This window comes from Prunus avium, chromosome 2 (assembly GCF_965620075.1).
Source record: "Prunus avium chromosome 2, drPruAviu1.hap1.1, whole genome shotgun sequence".
Classification (NCBI taxonomy): Eukaryota; Viridiplantae; Streptophyta; class Magnoliopsida; order Rosales; family Rosaceae; genus Prunus; species Prunus avium.
This window is the reverse complement of record NC_142285.1, coordinates 24,722,499-24,749,915: the sequence shown is the minus strand read 5'-3', so window position 1 is coordinate 24,749,915 and position 27,417 is coordinate 24,722,499. Positions and strand designations below refer to the sequence as shown.

The 27,417-nt window shown below is 41.0% G+C and overlaps 1 long non-coding RNA gene across 1 annotated transcript; it reads right to left on the bottom strand.

Moving 5' to 3' along the window:
• Positions 1-22,353: 22,353 nt before the first annotated feature.
• On the bottom strand, positions 22,354-26,274 carry LOC110755604 (uncharacterized). The gene is made up of 4 exons (XR_015833561.1): positions 25,937-26,274; positions 24,225-24,619; positions 23,984-24,109; positions 22,354-23,201 (listed from the first exon to the last, which is right to left on the bottom strand). It is a non-coding gene; the product is annotated as an uncharacterized LOC110755604 (long non-coding RNA).
• Positions 26,275-27,417: the final 1,143 nt, after the last annotated feature.

Here is a 27,417-nt window from a genome sequence, read left to right as displayed (position 1 = left end):
TGGTGGAGCCTGATCGGAACAAGTGGGTGGTCTAATCGACATTTGGGATCGTGAAGCATGGTGGTGTGACCCCATAAATCCTGGTAAATCTCGGCCGCCGCCCTGATCGTGGGTTCTGCGCTTCTGGCCGTGGAGACGCATTTATTACTCTGATAGCTGGTGACCTAATCTCTCAAGCTGCAAGAATTCTTGTGAGAATGTCTGCGTCTAATCACTCTGATTCCCATCACCAAACCCTGACTCCAGTCACTTCCCATCTTCCCTCGCGCATTAAATGCTTATTCATGGCCAGTGGGTTTGCTGCAATAAACAGAGGCATTGCTTCATTAAATGAAGCGTGGGACCCGGCTGCCACTTGATGATCTGACTTTAATACCCTTAGCCGTAATTTTTGTTCGGCTTCGGCCTCGGCCTATAATCGAGGCCGAGATGATCATGCCTTCGCAACTTTTCCTTTGTTTTTAGGAAGGCCAAATATCTTGGCGAAAACGCCGCGTTTTAGTTTCACGAGCAAGTGCTAGGGCCGAGAAAAGGGGCTCCTTCGGTCAGTTCATGGCCGTGATTTATTAGGCACAAACACCATGAGATGCCCGGATTGCCAAGAAGTTTGGTTGAGCACAAATTAAAGATAAAGGAGGGGTTTAGGCCTTTCCAACAGTCGCCAAGGCGGTTCTCGACCGAAGTACAACTTAAAGTCAAGGAGGAGATTGAACGGCTCCTTAAAGCCGGCTTCATCCGTACGGCCCGGTACGTTGAGTGGTTGGCTAACATCGTACCAGTTTTGAAGAAGACTGGGGCTTTGAGAGTTTGCACCGATTACAGAAATCTGAATCTTGCAACCCCCAAGGACGAGTACCCCATGCCTATGTCAGACCTCATGGTAGACGGAGCCGCAAAGCACGAACTCCTGTCTTTCATGGATGGCCATGCTGGTTACAAACCAAATTTTCATAGCCGAGGAAGATGTCCACAAGACGGTGTTGGTTTTAAAACATTTTTAAGAAGTTGATTTGAACATTAAACATACAAATTAATCAAATTAATTGCAGCGGAAGAATATGGTGGTTGTTTAAATTCAAAAACAAAACTTCTTCCAAGTATCTTAAGCCATGAACATTGATATGTTTTTCATAAATGAAAATTCAAGAGAAAGGATAAGATCTAATTACCCTTGAAGCAATTATATGAACCAAGTTGTGTTTTGGTCTTCTCTTGATGATTTTCCTTTGTTGATCTCCTCTTGATCTTTCTCCTCCTTGTGAGCCACAAAAGTATATGGCCTCTAAGTCTCCACACCAATGGAACCTTGAGATGAGAAGAGGTATCTTGAGAATACAAGGATGCTAGTACAAGATTCTCAAGATTAGTTTCAATCTAAACCACTTTGAAAGAAGATTGTGTTTCACTCTTGAAAACTCACAACTATCTCTCTTTGATCTCCCAAACCTCTTTGGTTGATGTTGGATTGTGTTTGTTGTCTTAATGAGCTTATGGAAACAATTCCCATACACATGCACTTAACCATTTTCGGCCAAACCTCATTGGGCTTCCAAAATTGGGCCTTATGACACTTAAACCATAATATTTAGGTGTCTTAAGCCCTTGGGCTTGATACCCAACCATTTGGGCTTCCCTCTAACTATTATCGAGGCCCAAATATATTTTTACACGTAGTAAATCATCCACATCAAATCAATCAAATTGATTTCCTCATTCTCATTTGTATTACTCAAAGTTAACCATTTAAGGTGTGCGATCCATTAGGTTCTAATTTAGCAAGGCAGTGGGAAAACATTAGAACTCTTTCTAACCAACTGGAATTAAAACCCCTTTTTAATTCTTCCTTTATTTGGATCGATCACAATCAATCCTAGGACTTCCACAAGCCAAGAGTGACATCTAGCAATATATCATGGCTACCCAAGCTAATTAGAATAGATGAAGAACCTATTCAGTTGGAATTGCAATGCAATACGGTCCTTCTCTTATACAATGTTTCCAATCATATTGTTAGGGTACGGATTGATAATGTCAAACCCCTAATATGATTAAACTCATATGATTCAATAGAACACAATTAAAAACCACTTTCTAAATCATGTTCAAGCACTTCGGCCGAAGATTCACTGAATCATATCTTGAAACATTCTCCTTTCTTTATCAAGGTAGAGATTCCTTATTGTACATTCACATGCCTCTATGATGAATTAAGAGATCCCAATAACACATAAGGAAAATCTTTTACGACTTGTCTTTGTGAGCTATCAAAGATCAATAACGCATCACAAGACAACCATGATGCCTCAGGTCTAAGGACTAATTTGCATTATTGCAACTATGAGTTCTCGTTTGACATATAGATAAATACTCCATACGAGAACACCGGTTGATCGCGTTCAGTGTACTCATTCACTAATGAGCACCCACATACTTGTATTAGTGTCAACTACACAAATGGTTTGAGACCAACCATCCTCATCATTGAGCATACATAGTATGTGCCAATCTTGACGGTTTATCAATGCCCATTTGATAACCTTATGATTAGGAACATTTTGGGATACTACAGTTAGAGATTAAAGGTCTCCCGAATCTAAACTTCTTTAGATTACTTTATCTCTTATTTAGTACACCCTGGACTTTTGTTTCTTTACACGACATAAAAGATAACAAAATAATATTGCCCTTTATTTATCATATATGAAATGTATTCTAAGGAGATTACATCAAATGTACTGGCTCTTAGGGCACATTTCTAACAATCTCCCACTTGCACTAGAGCCATTTAGCCATGTATCTAATACCCATTTTCTCTGTATGTCTATCCAGTTGTGACTGTGACATAGGCTTAGTGAGTGGATCAGCTACGTTGTCTGCTGATGCAACCTTTAGGATGCACACATCACCATTCGAAATGAGTTCTCGAATCTTGTGGAATTTTCTTTCAATGTGTTTGGATCTCTGATGAGACCTTGGTTCCTTGGCTTGAGCTATCGCCCCATTATTGTCACAGTACAAAGGCACTGGTGACATTATGGTTGGAACCACATTTAGTTCGGTAATGAACTTTTTCATCCAAACAGCTTCCTTTGCCGCTTCTGAGGCTGCAATGTACTCAGCTTCAGTGGTGGAGTCAGCCGTAACACTTTGTTTACAGCTTCTCCAACTAACAGCGCCTCCATTCAGAATGAAGACATACCCAGATGTGGATTTACGATCATCAACATCAGATACGAAATCAGAATCGGTAAACGCTTCCACTTGTAACTCTGATGTTCCTCCATAAATAAGGAACATATCCTTAGTTCTTCGTAAGTATTTAAGGATACACTTAACGGCTCCCCAATGATCTAATCCTGGGTTTGACTGATATCTACTTGTTATACTAACAGCATAACTGATATCCGGTCTTGTACAAACCATGGCATACATGAGACTCCCTATTGCTGATGCATAAGGGATTTTACTCATCTGCTGTATATCTTCAGGAGTTTTCGGACACATGTTCTTAGAAAGGTGAAGTCCATGTCTAACTGGAAGTAACCCTTTCTTAGATTGTTCCATATGAAATCTCTTTAGCACCTTATCTATATACAAGGATTGAGATAATCCAATTATTCTCTGAGATCTATCACGATAAATCTTTATACCAAGTATATAAGATGCCTCTCCTAAATCTTTCATTGCGAATGATTTAGTGAGCCACAGCTTCACTGAAGATAGCAATCCTATATCGTTTCCAATAATCAGTATGTCATCTACATACAACACTAGGAATACGACCGAACTCCCACTGACCTTTTTGTACACACATTGGTCATCCATGTTTTGCATGAAGTCAAACGATTTGACAACTTCATCAAAGCGGATGTTCCAACTCCTAGAAGCTTGCTTCAACCCATAAATGGATTTATGTAGCTTGCATACCTTATGCTTATCAGCTGTAGAAATGAAGCCTTCAGGTTGATCCATGTATAGTTCTTCCTGAAGGTGGCCATTAAGGAAAGCCGTCTTCACATCCATTTGCCAAATCTCATAATCATGGTATGCAGCTATTGCAAGCAAAATCCGAATAGACTTTGTCATAGCAACAGGAGAGAAGGTTTCTTCATAGTCAATCCCTTCTCTCTGCTTGTAGCCCTTTGCTACTAGCCTTGCCTTGTAGGTTTCTATTTTCCCATCCGAGCCTATCTTCCTCTTAAAGATCCATTTATTTCCTATTGGTACAATACCAAGAGGCGGATCAACTAGAGTCCAGACTTGGTTGGTATACATAGAATCCATTTCGGATTTCATGGCTCCAAGCCATTTCTGTGAGTCAATGTCTGACATTGCCTCATTGTAGTTCGAAGGGTCTTCAATATCCTTACAATCACTTAGGAGATTTAACTCTCCTTCGTTTTCATGAAGGAAACCGTAATACCTCTCAGGCATTCTTCTAACCCTACTTGAACTACGCGGAGTTTGTGTCATATCAGTTTGTGGATTTGGGATTGCATTCAGTTCAGTATTGATTTCTAGCTCTTTGGACAATTCCTTGAGTTCTATCTCATGTCCCCCTTTCCCATCAAGAGCGTATTCTCTTTCCAGGAAGGTAGCTGACCTTGCGACGAACACCTTTTGCTCGTCGATGTGATAGAAGTAATATCCCATAGTTTCCTTGGGATACCCGATAAATCTACACTTCACTGACCTTGCATCTAGTTTATCCACATCTTGTCTTTTGACATATGCTGGACAACCCCAAATCTTGATATAACCAAGACTTGGTTTCTTCCCAAACCACATTTCGTATGGAGTTTGTGGAACAGATTTGGAAGGCACTCTATTTAACAAATGAATTGCTGTTTCAAGTGCATATCCCCAAAAGGATATAGGTAAATCAGTATAGCTCATCATGGAACGAACCATATCCATTAAGGTTCGATTTCTCCTTTCAGAAACCCCATTATGTTGTGGAGTCCCTGGTGGAGTCCATTGTGATAAGATGCCATGTTCCTTGAGGTAATCAAGAAACTCTGTGCTTAAGTATTCACCTCCTCGATCAGATCTAAGGATTTTAATACTCTTGCCTGTTTGGTTTTCAACTTCATTTCTGAATTCCTGAAACTTTTCAAAAGATTCAGACTTATGCTTCATTAAGTATAAGTACCCGAACCGTGAATGATCATCAGTAAAGGTAATGAAGTATGAATAACCTCCCCTTGCGTTTGTAGACAAAGGTCCACAAACATCTGTGTGGATTAACCCCAACAACTCTGTAACTCTTTCTCCTTTTCCTGTAAAAGAAGACTTGGTCATTTTACCTTGTAGACAAGATTCACAAGTAGGCATAGGAGCAGGGTCTAAAGATCCAAGGCATCCATCTTTTGCCATCCGGTGAATCCTATCTTGGCCAATGTGTCCAAGTTTGAGGTGCCACAATTTAGTTGAGTTATCAACTTCTCTAGGCCTTTTAGGTCTAGGTGCATCTTTATCTATACAGTTAATACTACCATTCATTTCTAAATGAAAAAGACCATCAATCAAATTTGCATAAGCAATAATTCGATTATTATGTGAAATAGAACAAAGTAGTTTGTCAAACAAAACAACAAATCCGTCTCTTAAAAGCATAGAGACAGATATTAAGTTCTTTACACAACCAGAAATGAAATAACAATTATTCAAATTCAGGGTCTCCCCGGAAGGTAGATTGAGACGATAGGTGCCTACAGCTTTGGCAGCTACCTTAGTGCCATTACCCACAGTTAGCACCATTTCTCCTTTTCCGAGTCTTCTACTTCCTACTAGTCCCTGCACACAATTGCAAATATGTTGACTAGCTCCTGAATCAACTATCCAGGTAGAAGTATTTACTGTAAAAACTGATTCAAGAACAAGAGTGTTACCTTCCGAAGGCTTGTTCTTTAAGCTTGCGAGGTAATCCTTGCAATTTCTCTTCCAATGTCCATCCTTTCCACAGTGAAAGCAAGTTCCTTTCGGTTCCTTGCCTTTCTTTGTTATTTTTCTTTCCTTGGGTTTTAGAAAACCTTTCTTCTTCTTTCCCTTATCCTTACCTTTCGGTTTGGATTTGGAAGAGGAGGAAGAACTCTTTTCAAACACCGCAACTGTCCCTTTCAGCCCTTTATCCTTTGAGATATTCTTTTCAGCTACTATAGCCATATTGAGTAGCTCAGATAAGGAACTTTCCATCTTTCCCATATTATAGTTCATAACAAATTGGGAAAAATCTGATGAGAGGGACGAAAGAAAAAAATCTTGTTGAACTTCAGCATTAAATGGACAATCCAATTTTTCTAATTTCTCAAGTAATGATATTATCTTGAGACCATGCTGATTAACCGGAGTCCCTCTTGTCATCTTTGTGTTGACAAGTTCACATATTGTATTGAATCGCAAGCTACGAGTAGCTTCACCATAAAGCTCATTAAGGTGAAGCAATATGGAAGCACAATCTTCCATATCTTCATGTTGTTTTAGTAGCTCATCGTTCATGGATGCTAGTAAGTAACATTTACCTCTACTATCATCCTTGACATGCTTCTCATAAGCAGTTATTTCCTCCTGAGTAGCTTCTTCGTCAGGAGCAATATGTGGTGGGGCTTGTGTCAACACATAATCAATCTCATCCATTTTAAGGACAAGTTTCATTTTGCGAAGCCAACCCGGATAGTTCGTGCCATCAAGGATGTAATTGTTAAGTATCGATGAGATTGGGTTTTTAACGGCCATTTGAAAAATTCTGCAACAACGTAAACAAATTTTAGTTTAGATTAATCTTCTACCAAAAACTTAGGGTCTTTAAGTCATGATGGTAGCTCCCACTATTTTTGGCAAATTTCATATCCCTTTTGAAATCCGAGAGTTTCCGTTGAAACTCTTAGTGGGGATGGGAGTCTCATTTTCATATAGTTTTCCTCAACCTAACAGTTTGTTGGATTGCTATCTTACTAATGAGAGGATACTCTTATCCAATCACATCATTCATGTGAATACCCATCACTATGGCCTCTAGAGAACTAGACCTCAACCTAACAGTTTGTTGGTTTCGTTCGTCTTAGTTAAGTTATTCCCACCATGCTTGTGGGTATAGGGTTTCAAGCATGACCTCAACCTAACGATTTGTTGGCCACACTCGTTATCTATCCGCACTACATCAAGTATGTGTAATAGGCTTCCCTTGGATGGTTACAAGTACTGGATGTTGCCTCACTGAGGTACAACAAAGTGTAAATGTGCCACCCAATAAGAGACTACCACGGTGGAAGGCCACAAAATAGCATTCAAAATGCCATTTCGCTTATCAACTTAATATTGCTTTGAGGGTAGTTAATTTGGTCTCATTTTAATCCAATTTTAATCCTGTTAAAATTACCTATCTAATCTCATTAAATGGTTCCCAATGCAACATATTAGTAGCACATAATACTCCCACTAAATATTTTAGAAACCATTTGCTTAAGATAGCGAGAATACATGGTGCTACTAATTGGTTAATTATTGTCATTACCGAACATTCAAATTGCATTGGGCTTATAGGATGATTATGGACTTTCTTGTTGATCCAACACGAGCCACCATGTTGGATCATGGTCTTGGAAGGTGATTCATTTTAATTACGCGCGCATAAAAAATAAATTAGGCATGAAAGCCATTTCATTATTACATAGCCAAATAAATTAGGCATGAAAGCCATTTCATTATTACATAGCCAATCAAAATCGAATACATATCCAATAAGCGGCCAATCACATAGCTCAATTGTTTGGTCTAAGTCCATAACCATCCTTTAATTATTTAAACGCTTTAAACAATTAAACTAGCAATGTAAATACATGCTCTTGGGTTGCATACATATGTGGGTTTAATTCAAGTGGTAACCATATTCAAAATAAATTTACCATGGAGTGAAAACGTTTTACTACAATAGCAAAAGTAATTGTGGAAATCTATTGGACATAGTTACACTTATCATATATAGTAATTAGGTCCAAAACTATTCAACAATTAATAATGGATCCAAAGTTGATCCACTAGGGTGTGGGGTTAAAGCATGCATTTGTATAATACAAAGTGGTGATCATGATTATTCCAACAAGGTGAATAATCATGAATGTGACTAGGTAGGCCAACCACACTCACCAAAGTAATCAAAAAAAAATTTAGTGTGGTAGGCAAATAATTAGTGATATGAATAAATTGATCAACTTTTGCATTTTATATCAAATCACCAACATTTATACCTAGAAAGCCTCACACACTCACCAAAGTAATCTTATTAATTTTAGTGGTGGGTAAAAGTTTATTGAGTGGAAACATTTTTTGAAAATCTTTTAATTTTATAATAAAACACCATCATCATCTTTTGACCTATTTTGGTGGAAAATTCCACTAAACACAATCATCAAAATTAGTCACCTAACTTATGGATCAAAAAGATCCCATAACAAGAACATCAAGAACACCAAGAACATGCATATGAATTTATATGAATGTTCATGCTATTTCCGGAAAAATCCATATTCCATTTTAACCATCTCATGCTCTTAATATCATATATTTCATGAAGTTAAAACATGGGGTTTTAATGCAACTATGCTCTAATGTTCATACATACATATATGCATACAAAGAGAGCATCAATCATCAAAACATAAATCCGGAAATTCAAAATCCCAAACAACCCCTTTCACTCCATTTATTTTTATTCAATCAAATCAAAATAAATCAAGTATAACTATTATACTTTTAAATGAATTCACAACCCACATATGCATCTCTAAACCCAAGAAACATATCAAGTTCATGACCTATGGCTCTGATACCAATTGTTGGTTTTAAAACATTTTTAAGAAGTTGATTTGAACATTAAACATACAAATTAATCAAATTAATTGCAGCGGAAGAATATGGTGGTTGTTTAAATTCAAAAACAAAACTTCTTCCAAGTATCTTAAGCCATGAACATTGATATGTTTTTCATAAATGAAAATTCAAGAGAAAGGATAAGATCTAATTACCCTTGAAGCAATTATATGAACCAAGTTGTGTTTTGGTCTTCTCTTGATGATTTTCCTTTGTTGATCTCCTCTTGATCTTTCTCCTCCTTGTGAGCCACAAAAGTATATGGCCTCTAAGTCTCCACACCAATGGAACCTTGAGATGAGAAGAGGTATCTTGAGAATACAAGGATGCTAGTACAAGATTCTCAAGATTAGTTTCAATCTAAACCACTTTGAAAGAAGATTGTGTTTCACTCTTGAAAACTCACAACTATCTCTCTTTGATCTCCCAAACCTCTTTGGTTGATGTTGGATTGTGTTTGTTGTCTTAATGAGCTTATGGAAACAATTCCCATACACATGCACTTAACCATTTTCGGCCAAACCTCATTGGGCTTCCAAAATTGGGCCTTATGACACTTAAACCATAATATTTAGGTGTCTTAAGCCCTTGGGCTTGATACCCAACCATTTGGGCTTCCCTCTAACTATTATCGAGGCCCAAATATATTTTTACACGTAGTAAATCATCCACATCAAATCAATCAAATTGATTTCCTCATTCTCATTTGTATTACTCAAAGTTAACCATTTAAGGTGTGCGATCCATTAGGTTCTAATTTAGCAAGGCAGTGGGAAAACATTAGAACTCTTTCTAACCAACTGGAATTAAAACCCCTTTTTAATTCTTCCTTTATTTGGATCGATCACAATCAATCCTAGGACTTCCACAAGCCAAGAGTGACATCTAGCAATATATCATGGCTACCCAAGCTAATTAGAATAGATGAAGAACCTATTCAGTTGGAATTGCAATGCAATACGGTCCTTCTCTTATACAATGTTTCCAATCATATTGTTAGGGTACGGATTGATAATGTCAAACCCCTAATATGATTAAACTCATATGATTCAATAGAACACAATTAAAAACCACTTTCTAAATCATGTTCAAGCACTTCGGCCGAAGATTCACTGAATCATATCTTGAAACATTCTCCTTTCTTTATCAAGGTAGAGATTCCTTATTGTACATTCACATGCCTCTATGATGAATTAAGAGATCCCAATAACACATAAGGAAAATCTTTTACGACTTGTCTTTGTGAGCTATCAAAGATCAATAACGCATCACAAGACAACCATGATGCCTCAGGTCTAAGGACTAATTTGCATTATTGCAACTATGAGTTCTCGTTTGACATATAGATAAATACTCCATACGAGAACACCGGTTGATCGCGTTCAGTGTACTCATTCACTAATGAGCACCCACATACTTGTATTAGTGTCAACTACACAAATGGTTTGAGACCAACCATCCTCATCATTGAGCATACATAGTATGTGCCAATCTTGACGGTTTATCAATGCCCATTTGATAACCTTATGATTAGGAACATTTTGGGATACTACAGTTAGAGATTAAAGGTCTCCCGAATCTAAACTTCTTTAGATTACTTTATCTCTTATTTAGTACACCCTGGACTTTTGTTTCTTTACACGACATAAAAGATAACAAAATAATATTGCCCTTTATTTATCATATATGAAATGTATTCTAAGGAGATTACATCAAATGTACTGGCTCTTAGGGCACATTTCTAACAGACGGCGTTCAGATGTCCAGGCGCAATCGGAACCTATGAGTGGGTGGTCATGCCGTTCAGCCTAAAGAATCCCGGCGCGACATACCAGCGAGCTATGAACCTTATTTTCCACGACCTTATTGGCCGGACCGTTGAAGTCTATATCGACGACGTGGTTGTAAAGTCCCCATCCAAAGCCGACCACGTGAGGCATCTCCGTCAGGCTTTCAACTGAAGGCGGGCGCACGGCCTAAAGATGAACCCTAAGAAATGTGCTTTCGGCGTCACCGCCGGGAATTTTCTTGGTTTCTTGGTTCACCAACGAGGAATCGAGGTGGATAAAAATAAAGCTACGGCCATCATAGCGGCACCTCCGCCAAGGACCAAGAAGGAGCTCCAGTCCTTCCTCGGGAAGGTCAACTTTTTAAGTCGATTCGTATTCAATTTGGCAGGGAAAATCCGGCCGTTGACTCCTCTGCTCAAACTGAAAGACACGGAACGGTTCGTATGAGGGGCAGAACATCAAGCGGCCCTCGACAACATCAAGAGATATTTATCTCAACCACCGGTCCTTATGCCGCCGAAAAGAGGGAAACCCTTGAGGCTTTACATTTCGGCTTCAGAGGGCTCTATCGGCTGTCTGCTGGCTCAGAACAACGAGTCTGAACGAGAACAAGCAGTGCACTATCTGAGCCGCACCCTTAACGTGGCCGAGCTAAACTATTCGCCGATCGAGAAATTGTGCTTAGCACTTTATTTCGCGGCTACCAAGTTGCGCCATTATATGCTTCCTTCGGTCGTTCAGATCATCTCCAAGACTGACCTCATCAAATATATGCTCACTCGGCCAATCATACGCGGCCAAATTGGGATGTGGACAATGGCATTATCCGAATTCACCTTCCAATATGTGGCTTAGAAGTCGGTCAAGGGTTAGGCATTGGCCGATTTCCTGGCTCACCACCCGGCTCAGGGGCAGGAAGAAGAGTTAGAGGTCGAGATCGGCATGGCCGTCATGGAGAAGAACTACTGGACCATGTACTTCGATGGCTCCAGTACCTAGGCCAGGTCTGGGGCCGGAGTCGTGATCGAGTCTCCCCAAGGACAAAGGTGGCAATTTGCGTTCCAGCTTGATTTCAAATGCACCAATAATCAAGCCGAATACGAGGCGCTCATCATCGGTCTCGAAATTCTGAAAGAAATGAAGGCAACCCGTGTCTTGGTCTACGGTGATTCTCAGCTGGTAATTAACCAACTGACCGGGGAATACCAATGCACGAGCGAGAATTTAACTATGTACTACGTAACGGCCCTCAATACAGCCGACGAATTTTCTAGGATCTCCTTTGTTCACGTGCCACGCGCCAAAAATCATGAGGCCAATGAGATGGCCCAGGTAGCGTCAAACGTGAATATTCAAGACAGAGACCACGATCGCGTGATAAGAATCGAGAGGCGTACCCTACCATGCTAAGCCGAAGCTAGCATCAAGTGAACATGCCCATTCACTACGGCGTTGTAAACCAAGCAAAGAAATTGGAGTTGGACAAGCCAAGCGTCATGTAAATTACAAGAAACCTCAAAATTTTCTCATGCCAGACCAAGCTATACCTTGATTCCAAGGAATTATGTGACTCAACTTCATGCCAGACCAAGCTATGTTCAACTTAGCCATTTTACATCCTCAGAGAAAGTCCAGGCTATATCATGTCAAACAAAGCTACAATCTTCCACTACCTCTTCACGCACCTGCCTACTTTAAACATCCTTATGTACTTCATAACCTCCATAGCCTCCACAGTTTCTTATCACAGAGTGTTCTAGTGATGCAAACTCAAGCAAAGCTCAATCCATCCTTACAACAGCCCAACAAGCTCATTGCATCTCTAAAAACATTCAAAGCAACCTCAACAAACCATCTTGTTCTCTGTCTCAAACACCAGAATAGTTACAACATGCCTTGCCCGCATTGAAATTCAAGGCTTTTTGGTATCAGGAAACTAAAAAGTTGTCTCACCCCAAAGTCTCCCCTGGACAAGCAGTTCAAATCCTTCATAAGCCTTCATAATTTTCCTACACAAGTTGCAACCAACACTCACCTTCATGCTATCAAATTCACATGGCATAATACCAATCCGCATGCCAAGCAATTATATTTCATTAAGGTATTCCAAGCAATTTATGTCTTTCAAGTAAATTGAAGAATTCATGATCTTGCAACAATACCATTCAACTTCACGTTGTCACAACAATATTGCTCAAAATCATACTTCAGAAATATCCAGATCAGCACTCAATGCCAGGATAAAGGAGGTGCTCAATTCTCATAATTCAAAGCAACATACCAAGCAAAAACAAGCACAAGCTTTCCAACCATTCTAGCTGGAACATCCAAACTTTGGAAAATCACTAGAAATCAAGCTTACAACCAAAAAATCCCAAACTTTCCAAATCAAGACTAGACACATCAAGCTTCATTTCCCCCAAATTTCTTTGCATCTGGAGCTAGGGAAGCATGCCAAACAGATTCCCAAAACAGGCCATGCAGCAGAAACTGCACCAATTCAGCAGCTTAGTCCTTGCTTTGAAATTGCACCAAATATTCATTTTTGCTTCAAATGACACAAGGCCAATTCCAGCACTACCATCAAGAAGCCTATTTTCAGATGTCAAAAGCTTCAGTTCAGATTCAAATTTCGAGATTTCGAAAGTACAGAGAATAACCCGCAGACTATTTTCAGACATTTTCTAAAACACTTGGCATGCATTACCCAAATGAGCTTGTATGAGCTTTATTTATCACCAAGCTAAAACCTTAAATCAGAAGCTCAAACTCAGAGTTAATTGCCTAAGCTACAAGTTTTGAGAATACAAAGGAACTCAAGCATTCAAGCATGGAAAATAAGCATGCAACAGAGGAAGCAACATCAATTCATGAACATACTTCAAAAACAATGAGGGCAGAGGACACTACAATGGTTGGATGATCTTCAATTTCGGATATGTTATGAACAACACAATTTCGAGCAAATTTCCTGAAGCAAGCACCATCATCCGAGCATCAGATATTAAAATCAAGTGCAGAAACTTAATCTGCCGAAACTCACCAGCCATTGATCAACACAGAAGCTGCAAACCCGTTTTGAGGCATCAGGAAAATTCAGAAAATTCTCAAAATTTCACAGACTTTAGTTCTCAAGCAGATGAACAACTCTCATGAAGGAAGTTTTCTGATCGGAGCTTCCGAAAACTGACTTCCGGATTGCTGAAAAGTACCCACGGGTTTGGTTCTTGAAGAAGAAGAAGAAGAAGAAGAAGAAGCAAAAGGAGAAGAAGAGGAAATCAGAAAATAAAGCATGTGCCAAATGAAAGGAAAAGAGAGCACCCACTTTTTCCCCTTTTTCCCAAACTAATTCCTAACCCCTGAAATAACTCACAACCTTCCAAGCAAACTCAGTGGCATAATCATAAATTCAGACAAGATGGGGAAGCAATTCTTGGCGATCCGAAGCAATTTCTGCAAAACACCAAAAACAATCCAGATTGTGAAACTCAGAAAATCAAAAAAAATTATCAACAAAATGCAGAAGTAAAGAATCAGTGGCATGATCGTGAAGAAAAATCATGCTACCATCGCAACAAAGGTATAGCCCAAGCCACATCATGCAGTGATCAAAGCGAAAGTTTATATCATTTTCACAAAAATCACAAGCACAACATACCAGGCATACAAGCAAAAGCCAAGCGTACACACCAATGCCAAGCATACATTTAAATTCTAAACATGCAAGCCAATATCAAGCATACGAGTCATAGTCAAGAATGCAAGGCAATACAAAAGCCATAGCCATGCTAAATCAAGCATCCCTAGTCCCTCAAGCAAATGAATCATGCAAGCTAAGCTCATTAGGGAAAATTCAACCAAGCACTATCCTCTATGTCAGGCCAACTCTTGGTAACTCCAGTCAGTGATCTCCAAAATTACAGTGCCTAGGAAAGTTCTTCAAGGCGACACTTTCAGTGTCTAAGAAGATTGGGTTTTAAGCGGGACCATTGTGACCCCTCCAACCTTCCCGGAAAAGACCTGGCTGTTATTTCAGAAACTATTAACTGGAAAGAACCAACCATGCCATGCCACTGCCATTCATTTTGGGCTAGAAATTGATTATTCGGCCCATCTCGCTGCCACTTCATGGCCCCAATAATCAAGGGGGCTAATGTTAAGGCCTGAAAAAATCTCAAGAAAAGCCCATGCATATTTTAAAGCCCAATGCATTATCAGGTTATAAAAGCAGCATGCCATGCCATGCCAAGCAAGGCTACAATTTGACACGTGGGGGTGGTGGTACGAGTTTACCACTTTTTACATGCAAACTTGTAAGAATTACAAGGTTTCACAAGCCCAAGCCACTGCAATACAGCAAAGCCCAAAGCCACTGCAATACAACATAGCCCAAGCATAAGCATGCAATAACACGCGATGCCAAGCAACCCCCCTGTTTAGTGTCAAATTACACAACAAGCTTAAGTGGGCCCAAGCCACATACATGCTCTGGGGCTTGCTGAGCGGGTTGTGGTGTGGATGGTTACAAGGATCCATGAGGCCCATTAAAGGTTCAAGAGAATGCAGGTTTTGGGCTGCTTGGGAGCCCCAAAATCCAAGCCCATTTTCTTGAGCCCACTAAATGGGTAAGCAGAGAGAAAGAAAAGCCCAGCACCAGCACGTTCTGTGCAACCGGTCGCCAGAACTGGGCGACCGGTCGCTTTTGCACAGAATCGAAAATCCAAAACAACACAGCTGCGGCGACCGGTCGCTTGCACCTTACAACCGATCGCTGGTCTCGATTTCAAGCTTCTTCTAATCTGCTTCAAAACGACCGGTCGCTCATCCCTTGTGACCGGTCGCTTCCCCCAACACCTACCCATATGTGCAGCACCTCTCCCATACGACACTAAACCAACCATACGACACCTAAACCTTATCTTTTCTCCCAAAAACCAACCACCCGGCACCTACATAGAATAAAGAAGCCTTGTCATCTCAACTGGGAGACAAGGGTGCATAGCCGGAGTAGCATGCGCGACCACCTCGATGCCGGAGTAGCATGCGCGACCACCTCGATGTCGGAGTAGCATGCGTGCATAGAGAAGTGAACTCCCAAGGCCTATAAGAGGGAGAGGAGACACAGCCGGAAGGGGCATCCATGGCGGGGGGCCCGGAGGAGACAACCGGGGGAACACTCAAAACGCCCAAGCTCTAGCCATTCTAAACCCAGAAACAACAACCATTCTTGCTGCCATACTCTTGCTGCGGGCTCACTCCAAAATACTCCAAGGTTTAACCCAGAAGCAACCTTCATTTTGCTGCCGTAACCTTTCTTTTGCTGCCGTACTCTAGCAAACCATGCTTCCATTTTGCTGCCGTATTCTAGCAAACTTCCATTTTGCTGCCGTACTCTAGCAAACCATGTTTGCTGCCGTAACCTTCATTTTGCTGCCGTAACCTTTCTTTTGCTGCCGTGCTCTAGCAAACCATGCTTCCATTTTGCTGCCGTATTCTAGCAAACCTCCATTTTGCCGCCGTACTCTAGCAAACCATGCTTCCATTTTGCTGCCGTACTCTAGCAAACCATGTTTGCTGCCGTAACCTTCATTTTGCTGCCGTAACCTTTCTTTTGCTGCCGTACTCTAGCAAACCATGCTTCCATTTTGCTGCCGTACTCTAGCAAACCATGTTTGCTGCCGTAACCTTCATTTTGCTGCCGTAACCTTTCTTTTGCTGCCGTGCTCTAGCCACAGTAAACAACCCAACAGACCATGCACTGTCGTGCTCTAGATAAACACACAAAACCCAGGCATTAACCTCCCCATTCTCATTTTCTTCCATAATATCACCTTAAGCATTGAACACCATCCAATCATTCCACAATACACTGCCATAATCATTCGTTCCTCAAGCAAAATACTCTCTCCTGCTAAACTTATGGATTCTTAGCTCCCACACCACAAGCCTCTCATGCCAAGCTCATTATCTTAACTCATCAGAGGAAACTCCCATGCCAAACCTATCTCTGTGCAACACTAGCGCATCATCCTCAACTCTTTCCAGAGAAGCCGTACACCATCCAGCAGCAATGTACACCGTCTAGAGCTGCCGTCCATCTATTCCACGTATTAGCATCAAAAGCCAGTCAAATATGGAGCTGCTGTAAGAATAACAGAGTACCCCCTAGGGCTTGCCTTCCCTTCGGGATGCTTTGGGCCTAGTTCTCGCTAACTCAGAAACGGGGACTTGAAGGCTTCACTCAAGACTAGCGACCATCCGGCCCAGCTAAGCCTTCCAGCAGAAAAAGACCCCCACAAAGAGTAACTCATTATTTATCCACAAGCTATGTACACAGTACACTCAAAATCATCACAAGCTTTAGATTTCAGGTTCGATACCTGCAAAATCTATTAGGGGGTGAGCGAAACCACAGCTCAGTAGGGACATAAACCATTTTACATGAAATTGATATAATTAAATTAAATGACGAACAATCACACATCCAAATATCACATTATAATAATGCATGAATGCTCTTCATCTAATCCCGTTAATTCATATAACTGGACAAGCAGACTTGCACGTCCCATACCATGCTTATACCACTTGGTCCCGGATGCCCATTTATATAAACTAACACCCATTTCAACCGTCCCATAATTCCCCTTTTGTTAGTCATCTTGCCTAACTCCCTTTCGCCAGTCCCGAATCACCCAATAAAAACAATGTGCACTGTGGGATCCCTGAGACCTGGTACCTGCCAAGAGTTAGACTCAACTACACAAAAGACTATATCCATTACCCTATTTTCCACCATTGTTTTCTCAATCCAATAACTCCAGCCAATTTCCATGACATTATATATGCACAACAATGTAGCAATTTAAAACATCACCAATGCATATATACTTATGCCAACATTGTTCAAATAGTTAAGAGAATATAAACACCCAATACAAGGAACGTCAATCAAACAGTACCACGTATAATGTAATGCTCACAGAATTTAATTAAATCAATCTCTGAAAAAGGCCCCCAGAAACCCCTACCTCGTTTCCAAAGCTAGCTCCAAGCTAAGAAAACACACAAGCTACGACCTCTAATTTCTCCTGAGAATTTGATCACCACTTGCTTTCTCTTGTTTTCCTTCTTTTTTTCTATATCTCACTCTCTTTATTTCTCTCAAGCACAGCTATGCATGAAAACAACTAGTGATGACCCTATTTATACTAAGAAGATGGCGCCGCAGCTCTCCTATGCTTCCATTGGCTGCATGTTGATTTCATCAAATAAGGATAACTATTCCTACAATTACAACAACTCATGGATAACTATTTCTATAATTTCAACAGCTCAAGGTAATGTTTGCTTAGTCACAAGGACACCTGTAAGCCTTACTGTGCTGCAAGTAAGTGTAAATATCTAAGTTAATTATTTAATATGCAAGGAAATGTAAAGTTGCCCAAAAAATCCACGGTTCGGCCCAAATAAATTATCGGCCCAATGCAATACCTTACCGAGGAGAAGCCCGATTAGGGCACGCGAAAGTTCGTCATACGCACTTGCACACATGCCACGCCAAGCAAATAAGCAACACATCGCGCTACAAGCTTAAGTGGGCCCAAGCCACTCAAACGCCCGGGGCTTGCTTGAGTGGGTTGTGGTATGGATGGTAACAAGTTATCATGGGGCCCATCGATGGGTTGAGAAATGGAAGTCTCGGGTCACTTGGGGGCCTCGGGACTCAAGCCCATTTTCTTAGGCCCAAACATGGGTAAGCACAAGAAAGGAGATGGACCATTGCCTCAACCAAAATAAGCCCATTGACCCAATTAGAATAAACTAGCCAAAATAAGCCCATTGATCCAATTAGAACAAACTAACCAAAAAGCCCAACCTTTGACAATGCCATCCCATCCATTGGATAGATCTTGTGGTTATCCCAAAAGCCAATATAATTAGGATAAAACCAACTCAAGCCCTGGCACTCAGTTTGGAGACAAAACCACAAAGGAACGTTAGAAATCTACACGTGAGTGGCTGCTGGGAGCAAGTTCCAAGCAAGAAATATTCAAGGAACCAAGGAGTATTAGCCTGCGAGCTGCCAAAAGCACCCTTTGGACCAGCATGTATATCCACTTCCTTTCCCTCATCAGATCTAGCCATGGAAGGGGAAATGAAAGAAGAAGAAAAATAGCTGAAAGTGGGAGTCTCCCACTGAAGCTGCTGCAGGAAAGGGAGGCCTTGAGCTCCCAAAATCCCTAATTTCGTGCAAATAGATAGAGGCAATTTCACTGAGATAGGAAAGTCAAGGGAGGAGAGGAGAAAGGAAGGAAAAGCTTGGCCAAATTGGAAAGAAACCATTAGGGTTTCTTGGGAAAGGATAGTCTATAAAATGGGGCCTCTCCTACCCAACAAACACAACCCACAACCTTCAGAGAGCAAGCTTTCTCTCTTGCAAACCCAGCAAATTTTCGTGCTTTGCTAGCCCATTTCCCCCATCTCCCCTGCTTTGGCAGATTGCTACAGCTCTGACAGAGTCACTGTCAAACTGCCGGAAGCTACGAAACTCACCCAAAACTCTCCTCCTTAGAACCTCTCCTCTCTTCCATTAGAACCTCTAACCTTCATAGGAACCCACAAACTTTCTCTTTCCCAAAGTGCTAAACCCATGGTAATTTTGCTCTCATGCCACATGCCCCTCATGCCAAGCCCAAAAGTTCATCTGTGAGTGTGAAGAAATTATCTGTAACTTGCTGTTGTTTTTGTTGGAGAAGATAACCAAAATACTTCCAAAGGCTTTGCTGCCCTTTCGAAGCATTTTGGGGCTTAATTTTCGAACTCAAACAAAGGGGACAACTTCATCAGCCCAGCCCACTTGCTGCCGGAAGAAAAAAAAAGCCCCTACATAAATTGGCGACTCTGCTGGGGATTAGGCCGATATCTTCACCAATACCTCCAAAGTCAAAGACCAGAAGCAATAAACTAGAGAAAATAAGGAGATAAGAACATTCCCTTTTTCTTGTTTGTTTTTTCCTCTTGTTGACTATCTACTTTGCATAAGAAACATAAATATAGATTACTCACATGCTCCATTTGTTTGTTAGATCCCCATTCTCAAGCAAAACAAGATCTTGTAAGAGGACTGGGGGCTTCAGCCAACGTGCAAGCCGCTGATCGTCGTCATCAATTGTTGAGGCTAGCTCTGCCATTCACCTCTCCACCATAATACATCATCAGAAAGTCTGGCCATCGCCATAAATCACCTTCGTAACAGCCTTCACCTCTCTAAAGTTGTGAAAACATGGTGAGAGAGGGAGAAGGAACACTTGCTCAATGCTCTCAGCCTCATCTCTGCGAATGGCTTCACCAAGATAAGATTTTTATTATCATGCCTTGTTGATCTCAATATAGCATATATATTTGTTTGTTGTTTTAATGCATTCATAAAATTTATGTTTCATTGAACAATCTCAAGCATAGACAAAAGCACGTGCATTCGGTTTGCTCAAGTCCAAAAAAAAAAGGATTGATTTATTAGTGGTTATTCATATGGTGCACCAGCTTGCATAATTTTCTTGTTATGTGTTAAACCACCTTTCAATTTTGCATCTCCAACAAAATTTCCCATAGCCTTATTCCACGCACTATTCACTTATCTTATACTTCTTATCATTTCGTATCGATCCACCTTTGTGTTAATCAATCCAAGTTACACATTGCAATGTAGATGCCAACTATGCATGCTTAGTACTAAAATCATACCAGCTCAACATGCTTATGTCAATTATGTTAGTCCTTTGCAAGCTACAATGCTTATATTATTTTTGTAATCACCATATGCTTTGGTTATGCAGCTTTATATTGGTCATGTGCAAATGACCCAAGCCTCCGAACAACAAAACAAATGCTCTCATGTTTCCTACACAACATCTCAACACACTACCATTATCATCCATTCCTTAGACAAAACTCTCTCTATACTTCCAGTCATAGAAGTTCAAGCACCACTGGAAAAGCCGCTGGAAGAGTGGCTGGAAGAAGAACAGAGCCAGTCGTTGAAATCCAAACACCACTGCTGGAAGAGCCGCTGCTAGAAGCACATGCTACCACCAAATCATGCCAAATTGTCACCATTGCAACAAAGGGATATCCCAAGTTCATCATGCCATGCAATGACCCAAACAAATACTAAGAAGGCCACGTTGCAAGAGTTTTTGTAGCTTATGCCCATCAAATCCTTTTCTGATGATTATGGTTCACTTGGGGGCTGAGGAAGGAATTCATTGCAATCACCACAGCAGCAATTCCAAAACCCCAAATGAGCTTAAGAATCCTTTATTACCAAAACCATTATCCCCAGACAAAAAATCTCCTTGAAATTCCAATTATGTCACTATGACCTCCAAGTTTGCCATCACTTGCCAAGAACTCAAGCTGTTGTAACCCAACACATATGCTGCAGTGACCACATGCAAAGCTCAAGCTTCAATAGCCAAGCCCGAGCTTTTGGTTCCTATAACATGTTCACAACAGCTGCAACAAACAATACCAAAGTTGCCATAACTGATACGCTCCAGCACCTCAATCACTTTCTAAGCCTTGACCATTCCAATGACCAAGTTTAGGAGTCAAAACCAAAAGGCTATCGGGATGTCTTAATTGCCACGGTTCCATAATCAAGCATCATCAAGCCCCAAGCCTTAGTCAAGAAATCCAAGCACTATGCTTTACTCAAGAAGGAAAACATCTCGATTCATGACAAATGGAAGGAAAATATTGCGAAGGTAGTGCTATGATACCGCTGGAAGAACCTAAATGCTGTCAAGATGAAGTTTCTTTTACCAAGCAATCAGAATTTTTGAAGCAATGTCAAGCTTTCATGCTATTGCAAGTCATGCACACCTCTTGGTCCTTTTCATACTTGGGGGCTTGATTTGATTGGAGTATTCATCAATGCAAAGTGGCTCAAAGTCTTATTATTGCTGAATTGCTTTTGCACCTATCATTTTGTTTTTGGCTTTTCAAATGTATTTCAAAAATGAACTTCTTATATATTTTCACCCTATGCTTTCACAACTTTTGTAAGATGCACCACCATTATGGCATGCCAAGGTGTGAGACGATATTTGCAATAAGAATGGAGTATTTTGGAAAAGGGAAAAGCCTTTAGAATTCTTCTTTGCTTTTACCTTCTTCTGTTTTGCAAAACATGTTCTTTGAAAAAAAAATAATAATAAAAAAAATAGACAAGCAAACTTTTCTTTACAAAACTAAGCCTTTCAGCAGTAACTATACCAAGCAAAGCCACTTAGATGGGATCCCGAACTGTCAACAAGCATCATGCCTAAGCAAAATAGCACAAGTCATGCAAAGCCAAGCTATTACAAAAAGGGCATGCAATTCTTGAGGTGCCGGAACAACGAAACCATTGTACCCTTTCGATGAGCAATTCAAAACTTCACGACATCCAGAAATTCTTACAGGAGCCTTTGTGAAAATCATGCATACAATGGCCTGACCCTTTTAAGGTGCAGCAAGAGGGTGCATTTTAGGCCAAATGAGTAGACAAGCCTTGCGAAAGTTTTAAAGAGCAATGCATCGAAGATTTAGCTCAAAGATCCTATCAAAATTTCGACAGCATATGCCTTGTTCTTAAGGCTAGCCAACCTGTCAGAAAGATTTCAAGAAGTTCACAAGAGCAAATTCTCCCAACCAAGCAATATATATATAGAAGATGTACGGATTACAACATGCCTCAAGCATTCAGAAATTAATGCAGGTTCCAGCGGTTCAATAGTACATTACAAAGTCATAACGACATAGTCGTTAGACTATCTGAAAAGTACACAGCCACCGCAAAAACAAAGTTACACATGTTGAAGATTTGTACATCCTATGGTATCAAGAAAGATGGAAGCTGTGCACTGAGCCAACTGACCCCAAGCCAAAGAAAACAACCTGTGAAATAAAAGGAGGCAGCACTGCCGGAAGGTGCAGGGCAGTGCCAGCAGTTATGTCGAATGTTCCGAGAAGAAGAGGAGTAGGAGGCAGCACTGCTGGAAGGTGCAGGGCAGTGCCAACAGCTATGTCGAATGTTCCGAGAAGAAGAGGAGTAGGAGGCAGCACTGCTGGAAGGTGCAAGGCATGCCGGCAGCTATGTCGGATGTTCCGAGAAGAGGAGGAGTAGGAGGCAGCACTGCTGGAAGGTGCAAGGCATGCCGGCAGCTATGTCGGATGTTTCGAGAAGAGGAGGAGTAGGAGGCAGCACTGCTGGAAGGAGTAGGGCATTGTCTACACCTGCATCGGATATCCCAAGAACATGGGGGGCTGCCGGAAACAAACCCGTCTTTATGCAGCACCTCGATATAGACGCAGGATCAATCACTGAAGCAGTTTCCGGCACTGGCTCTTCGCCTACTGCAACATCTTCACAAGCATTCTTAAGTAATGGAGGGGGCCTTCCCCTCTCTAATTTATCATCCAGAGAATAAAGGTGGTCACTAATAATTGATGACGGGTTAGTGGATGCCATGGCAAGTCTTGACAGGCGATGAATCCCTGCAAGAATTGCCAACAATGAATATGCTGAAAAATGGCAAAACATAAAGCTAGTTCTCTGTGTTAAAGCCAAGCAATCACCACACTAGCATGCAAGCCCTATGAACTTTACAGGCCAAGCAAAGCAAGCTATCTCATGCCAAGCGAAATGTATAAACAAAAAATATTTTCGAAGCATCATGCAATCTATTACTCGAGCTCATGACAAGCAAATTTCCCATTCCATGCTCAACCAATCATTCCAGCAGACCCATCATACACATGTTTATGTCTATCCCTATAAAGCCAAAAAATAAACCGCCACCCATGACCAAGCTCTAAGCTCATAGAAAAGAAACCAATCGTGCTTTCCTCAAGCTTGCAAACAGCCTCTGATCTTACATATTAATCATGCGGTTACAAGCATACGGTCTTGATGCATATAGTTCAACAACAATCAAGAAGGGGGTCAAGAACGTAGCACACACAAAATTGTACCTCAAGCATGACAAGTCAAGCTCATGCCAAAGGAAACGCTCAAGAAAATGCCCAAGCAACATGCAATTTACCCATGGCAAGAAAGAATTCTCATTGACAAGCAATTCCCATAAGCAAGAAAAATTCTCTCTCAAAAATGCAAAAAATTCAAGCATTGCAAAACATGCATTCTGTCAATTTCTATTTCCCACAACATAAACGAAGGCCCAAGGTTAATCAAGCATGTGTTCACAAGAAAAGTGAGCCTAGGCCAAGCACCAGTCTATGCTTATTCCTGGAATATTCAAATTGGCAGAGTTACTTACCAAAGGATTAAAGCAGAAGCTCAAATATCCGAGTTAGAAGGCTGGAGGATTTGGAGGTTCCAGCAGCAAAAACGTCAAAGCTTCCGGCACTTGCCTTTCCCCTACCTGTGTCTGAGACGTATACACCTACATAGAAAAAGCGCATTGTGCAAGGTTCAGCCTTTTCACCAGCTAAAAAAGGGCCAACACATGATAAAAATGGGGAAGAAAAATGGAAAAAAGGAAAGGATGTGGTCCATACCAGGGATTTCTTTTTGCAATCCTTTAGCACTCTTCCAGCGGCTTGCAAAAGAAAGAAATCGAAAAGAAGAAAACCCAAAAAGCTGATGCAAGCCCTTCCTTGCTAGCACCCATGCCGTGAGTACCGTTGTTGCAACGATGACAAAATAGGTCAAAGGGGTTTGGTGCTTGGCTGCCAAAACGAAGAGCAAAACCCCACGAGGATGAAGAACTCAACAACTAGCTTGTTCTCTGTCTCATCCAAAGTCTCTCTGGTCAAACAATTCAAATCTTCCATAAGCCTTCATATCGCAAGACAAGGTGTGAGCAACCAAAATCTCACCTTCATACCATCAAGTTCCTAACAAATCAGTAAGAAGATGACATTTCTCATGCTTTGGAACCTCTCAATCAAGTCTGAAAAAGAAACAAGAGAGCACGTTGGCCAGATTAGATGCTGGAAGGGAACTCGTAAATAAAAAGGGGGCGCCGGAAGCATAATCGCTATTGAAGCATAATTTTTTCCAAAGACAAGTTGCAAAGGGCCAAAATTCACTTTCATGCTATCAAAATCCTAGAAAATTAGACTTCTCATGCTTTCTCATGATTTGGAGCTTCTAAACAAGAGAATACGTTAGCCAAAATCAGACGCCGGAAAGGTACTCATACACAAAGGGAGGCGCTGGAAGCATATTTTTCTCAAAGTGCAAGCAAACTCATCTATCAAGCATTTGACAAAATCCACAGGGTGTGATACCAATCCACATGCCAAGAAATTTCATTTCATTCAAGCATTCCAAGCAATTCGGGCATTTCAAGCAAAATTGAAGAACTCATGCTCTTACGACGATGCCTTTCAACATCATGCTCTCACGACAGTATTGCTCAAGGACATGCTCTAGTAATACTCAGATTAGCACTCAATGCCAACAGAAAAGACATGCCAAATTCTCAAACAAAAGCAACATGCCAAGTAAAACTTATACATAAGCTTTCTAACCATTCTAGCTAGAACATCCCACCTTTGAAAAATCACTAGAAATCAAGCTTACCACCAACAAGTCCCAAACTTTCCAGATTAGAACTAGACATATCAAGCTTCATTTTCCCAAAATTTTGTTACATTTCGAGCTAGGGAAGCATGTCAAACAGATTCTTAAAACAGCCCATGCCGCAGGAACTGCACAGTTCCAGCCAGCTTAGCCCTTACTTTGAAATCCCACTAAAAATTCATTTTTTCTTCAAGTGACGCAAGACCAATTCCAAAATAGCCATTGAGAAGTCCATTTTTATGTCTCAAAAGCTCCAACTCAGATTCGAAAAGAAACATTTCAAAAGTTCAAAAAACGGCCAGCAAACTACTTTGAGATATTTCGACAAACACTTGGCATGCATACCCAAGTGAGCTTGTATGACTCTTGTTTATCACTAAGCTAGAATCCTAAATTAAAAGCTCAACCTCAGAATTCGATTTATAGTTCACAAATGCTGGGAAATACAGAGGAACTCAAGCATTCAAGCATAGAAACACAAGCATGCACCAAAGGCATCAACATCAACTCATGAACATGCTTCAGAAAAATGAAGGCAGAGAGCACTAGAATGGGTGGATGATCCTCAATTTTGGATATGTTATAAAAAACATAATTTCGAGCAAATTTTGTGAAGGAAGCGCAATCATCCAAGCATCATAAGTTAAAGACATATGCAGAAGCAGAATTTGCAGAAACTCACCAGCCATGGATGAATGCAGAAGTTGCAGACCAGTTTTGAGGTATCAGAAAAATTCAAAAACTTCTGAAAATTTTACAGGCTATAGTACTCGAGCAGATGAACGACTTTTATCAAGGAAGTTTTCTGATCCGAGCTTCCGAAATATGACTTACGTACTGATGCACAATACCCACGGGTTTGGGTCTTGGAGAAGAAGAAGAAGAAGAAGAAATAAGAGTGAGGGAAAATCAGAAAATAAAGCACGCCATGCCAAGTGAAAGGGAAAAATAGTAGCCACTTGCAAATAAAAAATTCAAGAGGAAGGGGCAACACAATTTTTCCTACGTGAGGGCCAAGCCAAGTCGTGTTCTTCCAGCACCTGCCTTATTTCAAACATCATTCCAGCACATGCCATATTTCAAGTATTCTTCCAATATCTAGCCATCATGTCGCCCGCTATCACCTTCACTGAAGTGTTGTCCGCTAAAATTCAAGGTGTTCGGAGGCCGGTGCCGTAAACCCAAACACAATGGTGAATCCAAACTCATTGCATCCACAACTCCAAGATTGGATCCCCACCGTCCACTAGCACGTCTGGCTACTGTCAAATGACATCCACCATGCTAAATGTCCCAAAAGCCATATTAAACCATGCTACCTTAGCCAAAGCCAAGCATCCAAGCATATAGGCCAAAATCAAGCCTACACGCCAATGCCAAGCATCCAAGCATACAAGCTAAAATCAAGCGTATACGCCAATGCCAAGCATCCAAGCACACAATCATGCAAAATCAAGCCTCTCTAGTCACTCAAGCAAACAAGTCATGCAAGCCAAGCTAATCCACCAAGCATTCTCTTCTAGGTCATGCCACAAAATAGGTCAACTCTTGGTAATTCTAGTGAGTGACCTCCAAAATTACAGTGTCTAGGAAAGTTCTTCAAAGGCAACACCCTCAGTGTTTAAGAAGGATTGGATTTTAAGCGGGACCATCGTGACCCCTCCAACCTTCCCGGAAAAAACCTGGCTGTAATTTCAGAGACACTTAACTAGTCATCCTTAAGTTGTTCCTAAACCCATGCCATGCCATGCGACTGCAATTTATTTTGGGCCGGAAATTGATTATTCGGACCATTTCAATACACATTCATGGCCCCAATAATCAAGGGGGCTAATGTTGAGGCCCAAAAAATCCACGGTTAGGCCCAAATAAATTATCGGCCCAATGCAATACCTTACCGAGGAGAAGCCCGATTAGGGCACGCGAAACTTCGTCATACGCACTTGCACACATGCCACGCCAAGAAAATAAGCAAAACGTCGCGCTACAAGCTTAAGTGGGCCCAAGCCACTCAAATGCCCGGGGCTTGCTTGAGTGGGTTGTGGTATGGATGGTAACAAGTTATCATGGGGCCCATCGATGGGTCGAGAAATGGAAGTCTCGGGTCACTTGGGGCCATCGGGACTCAAGCCCATTTTCTTAGGCCCAAACATGGGTAAGCAC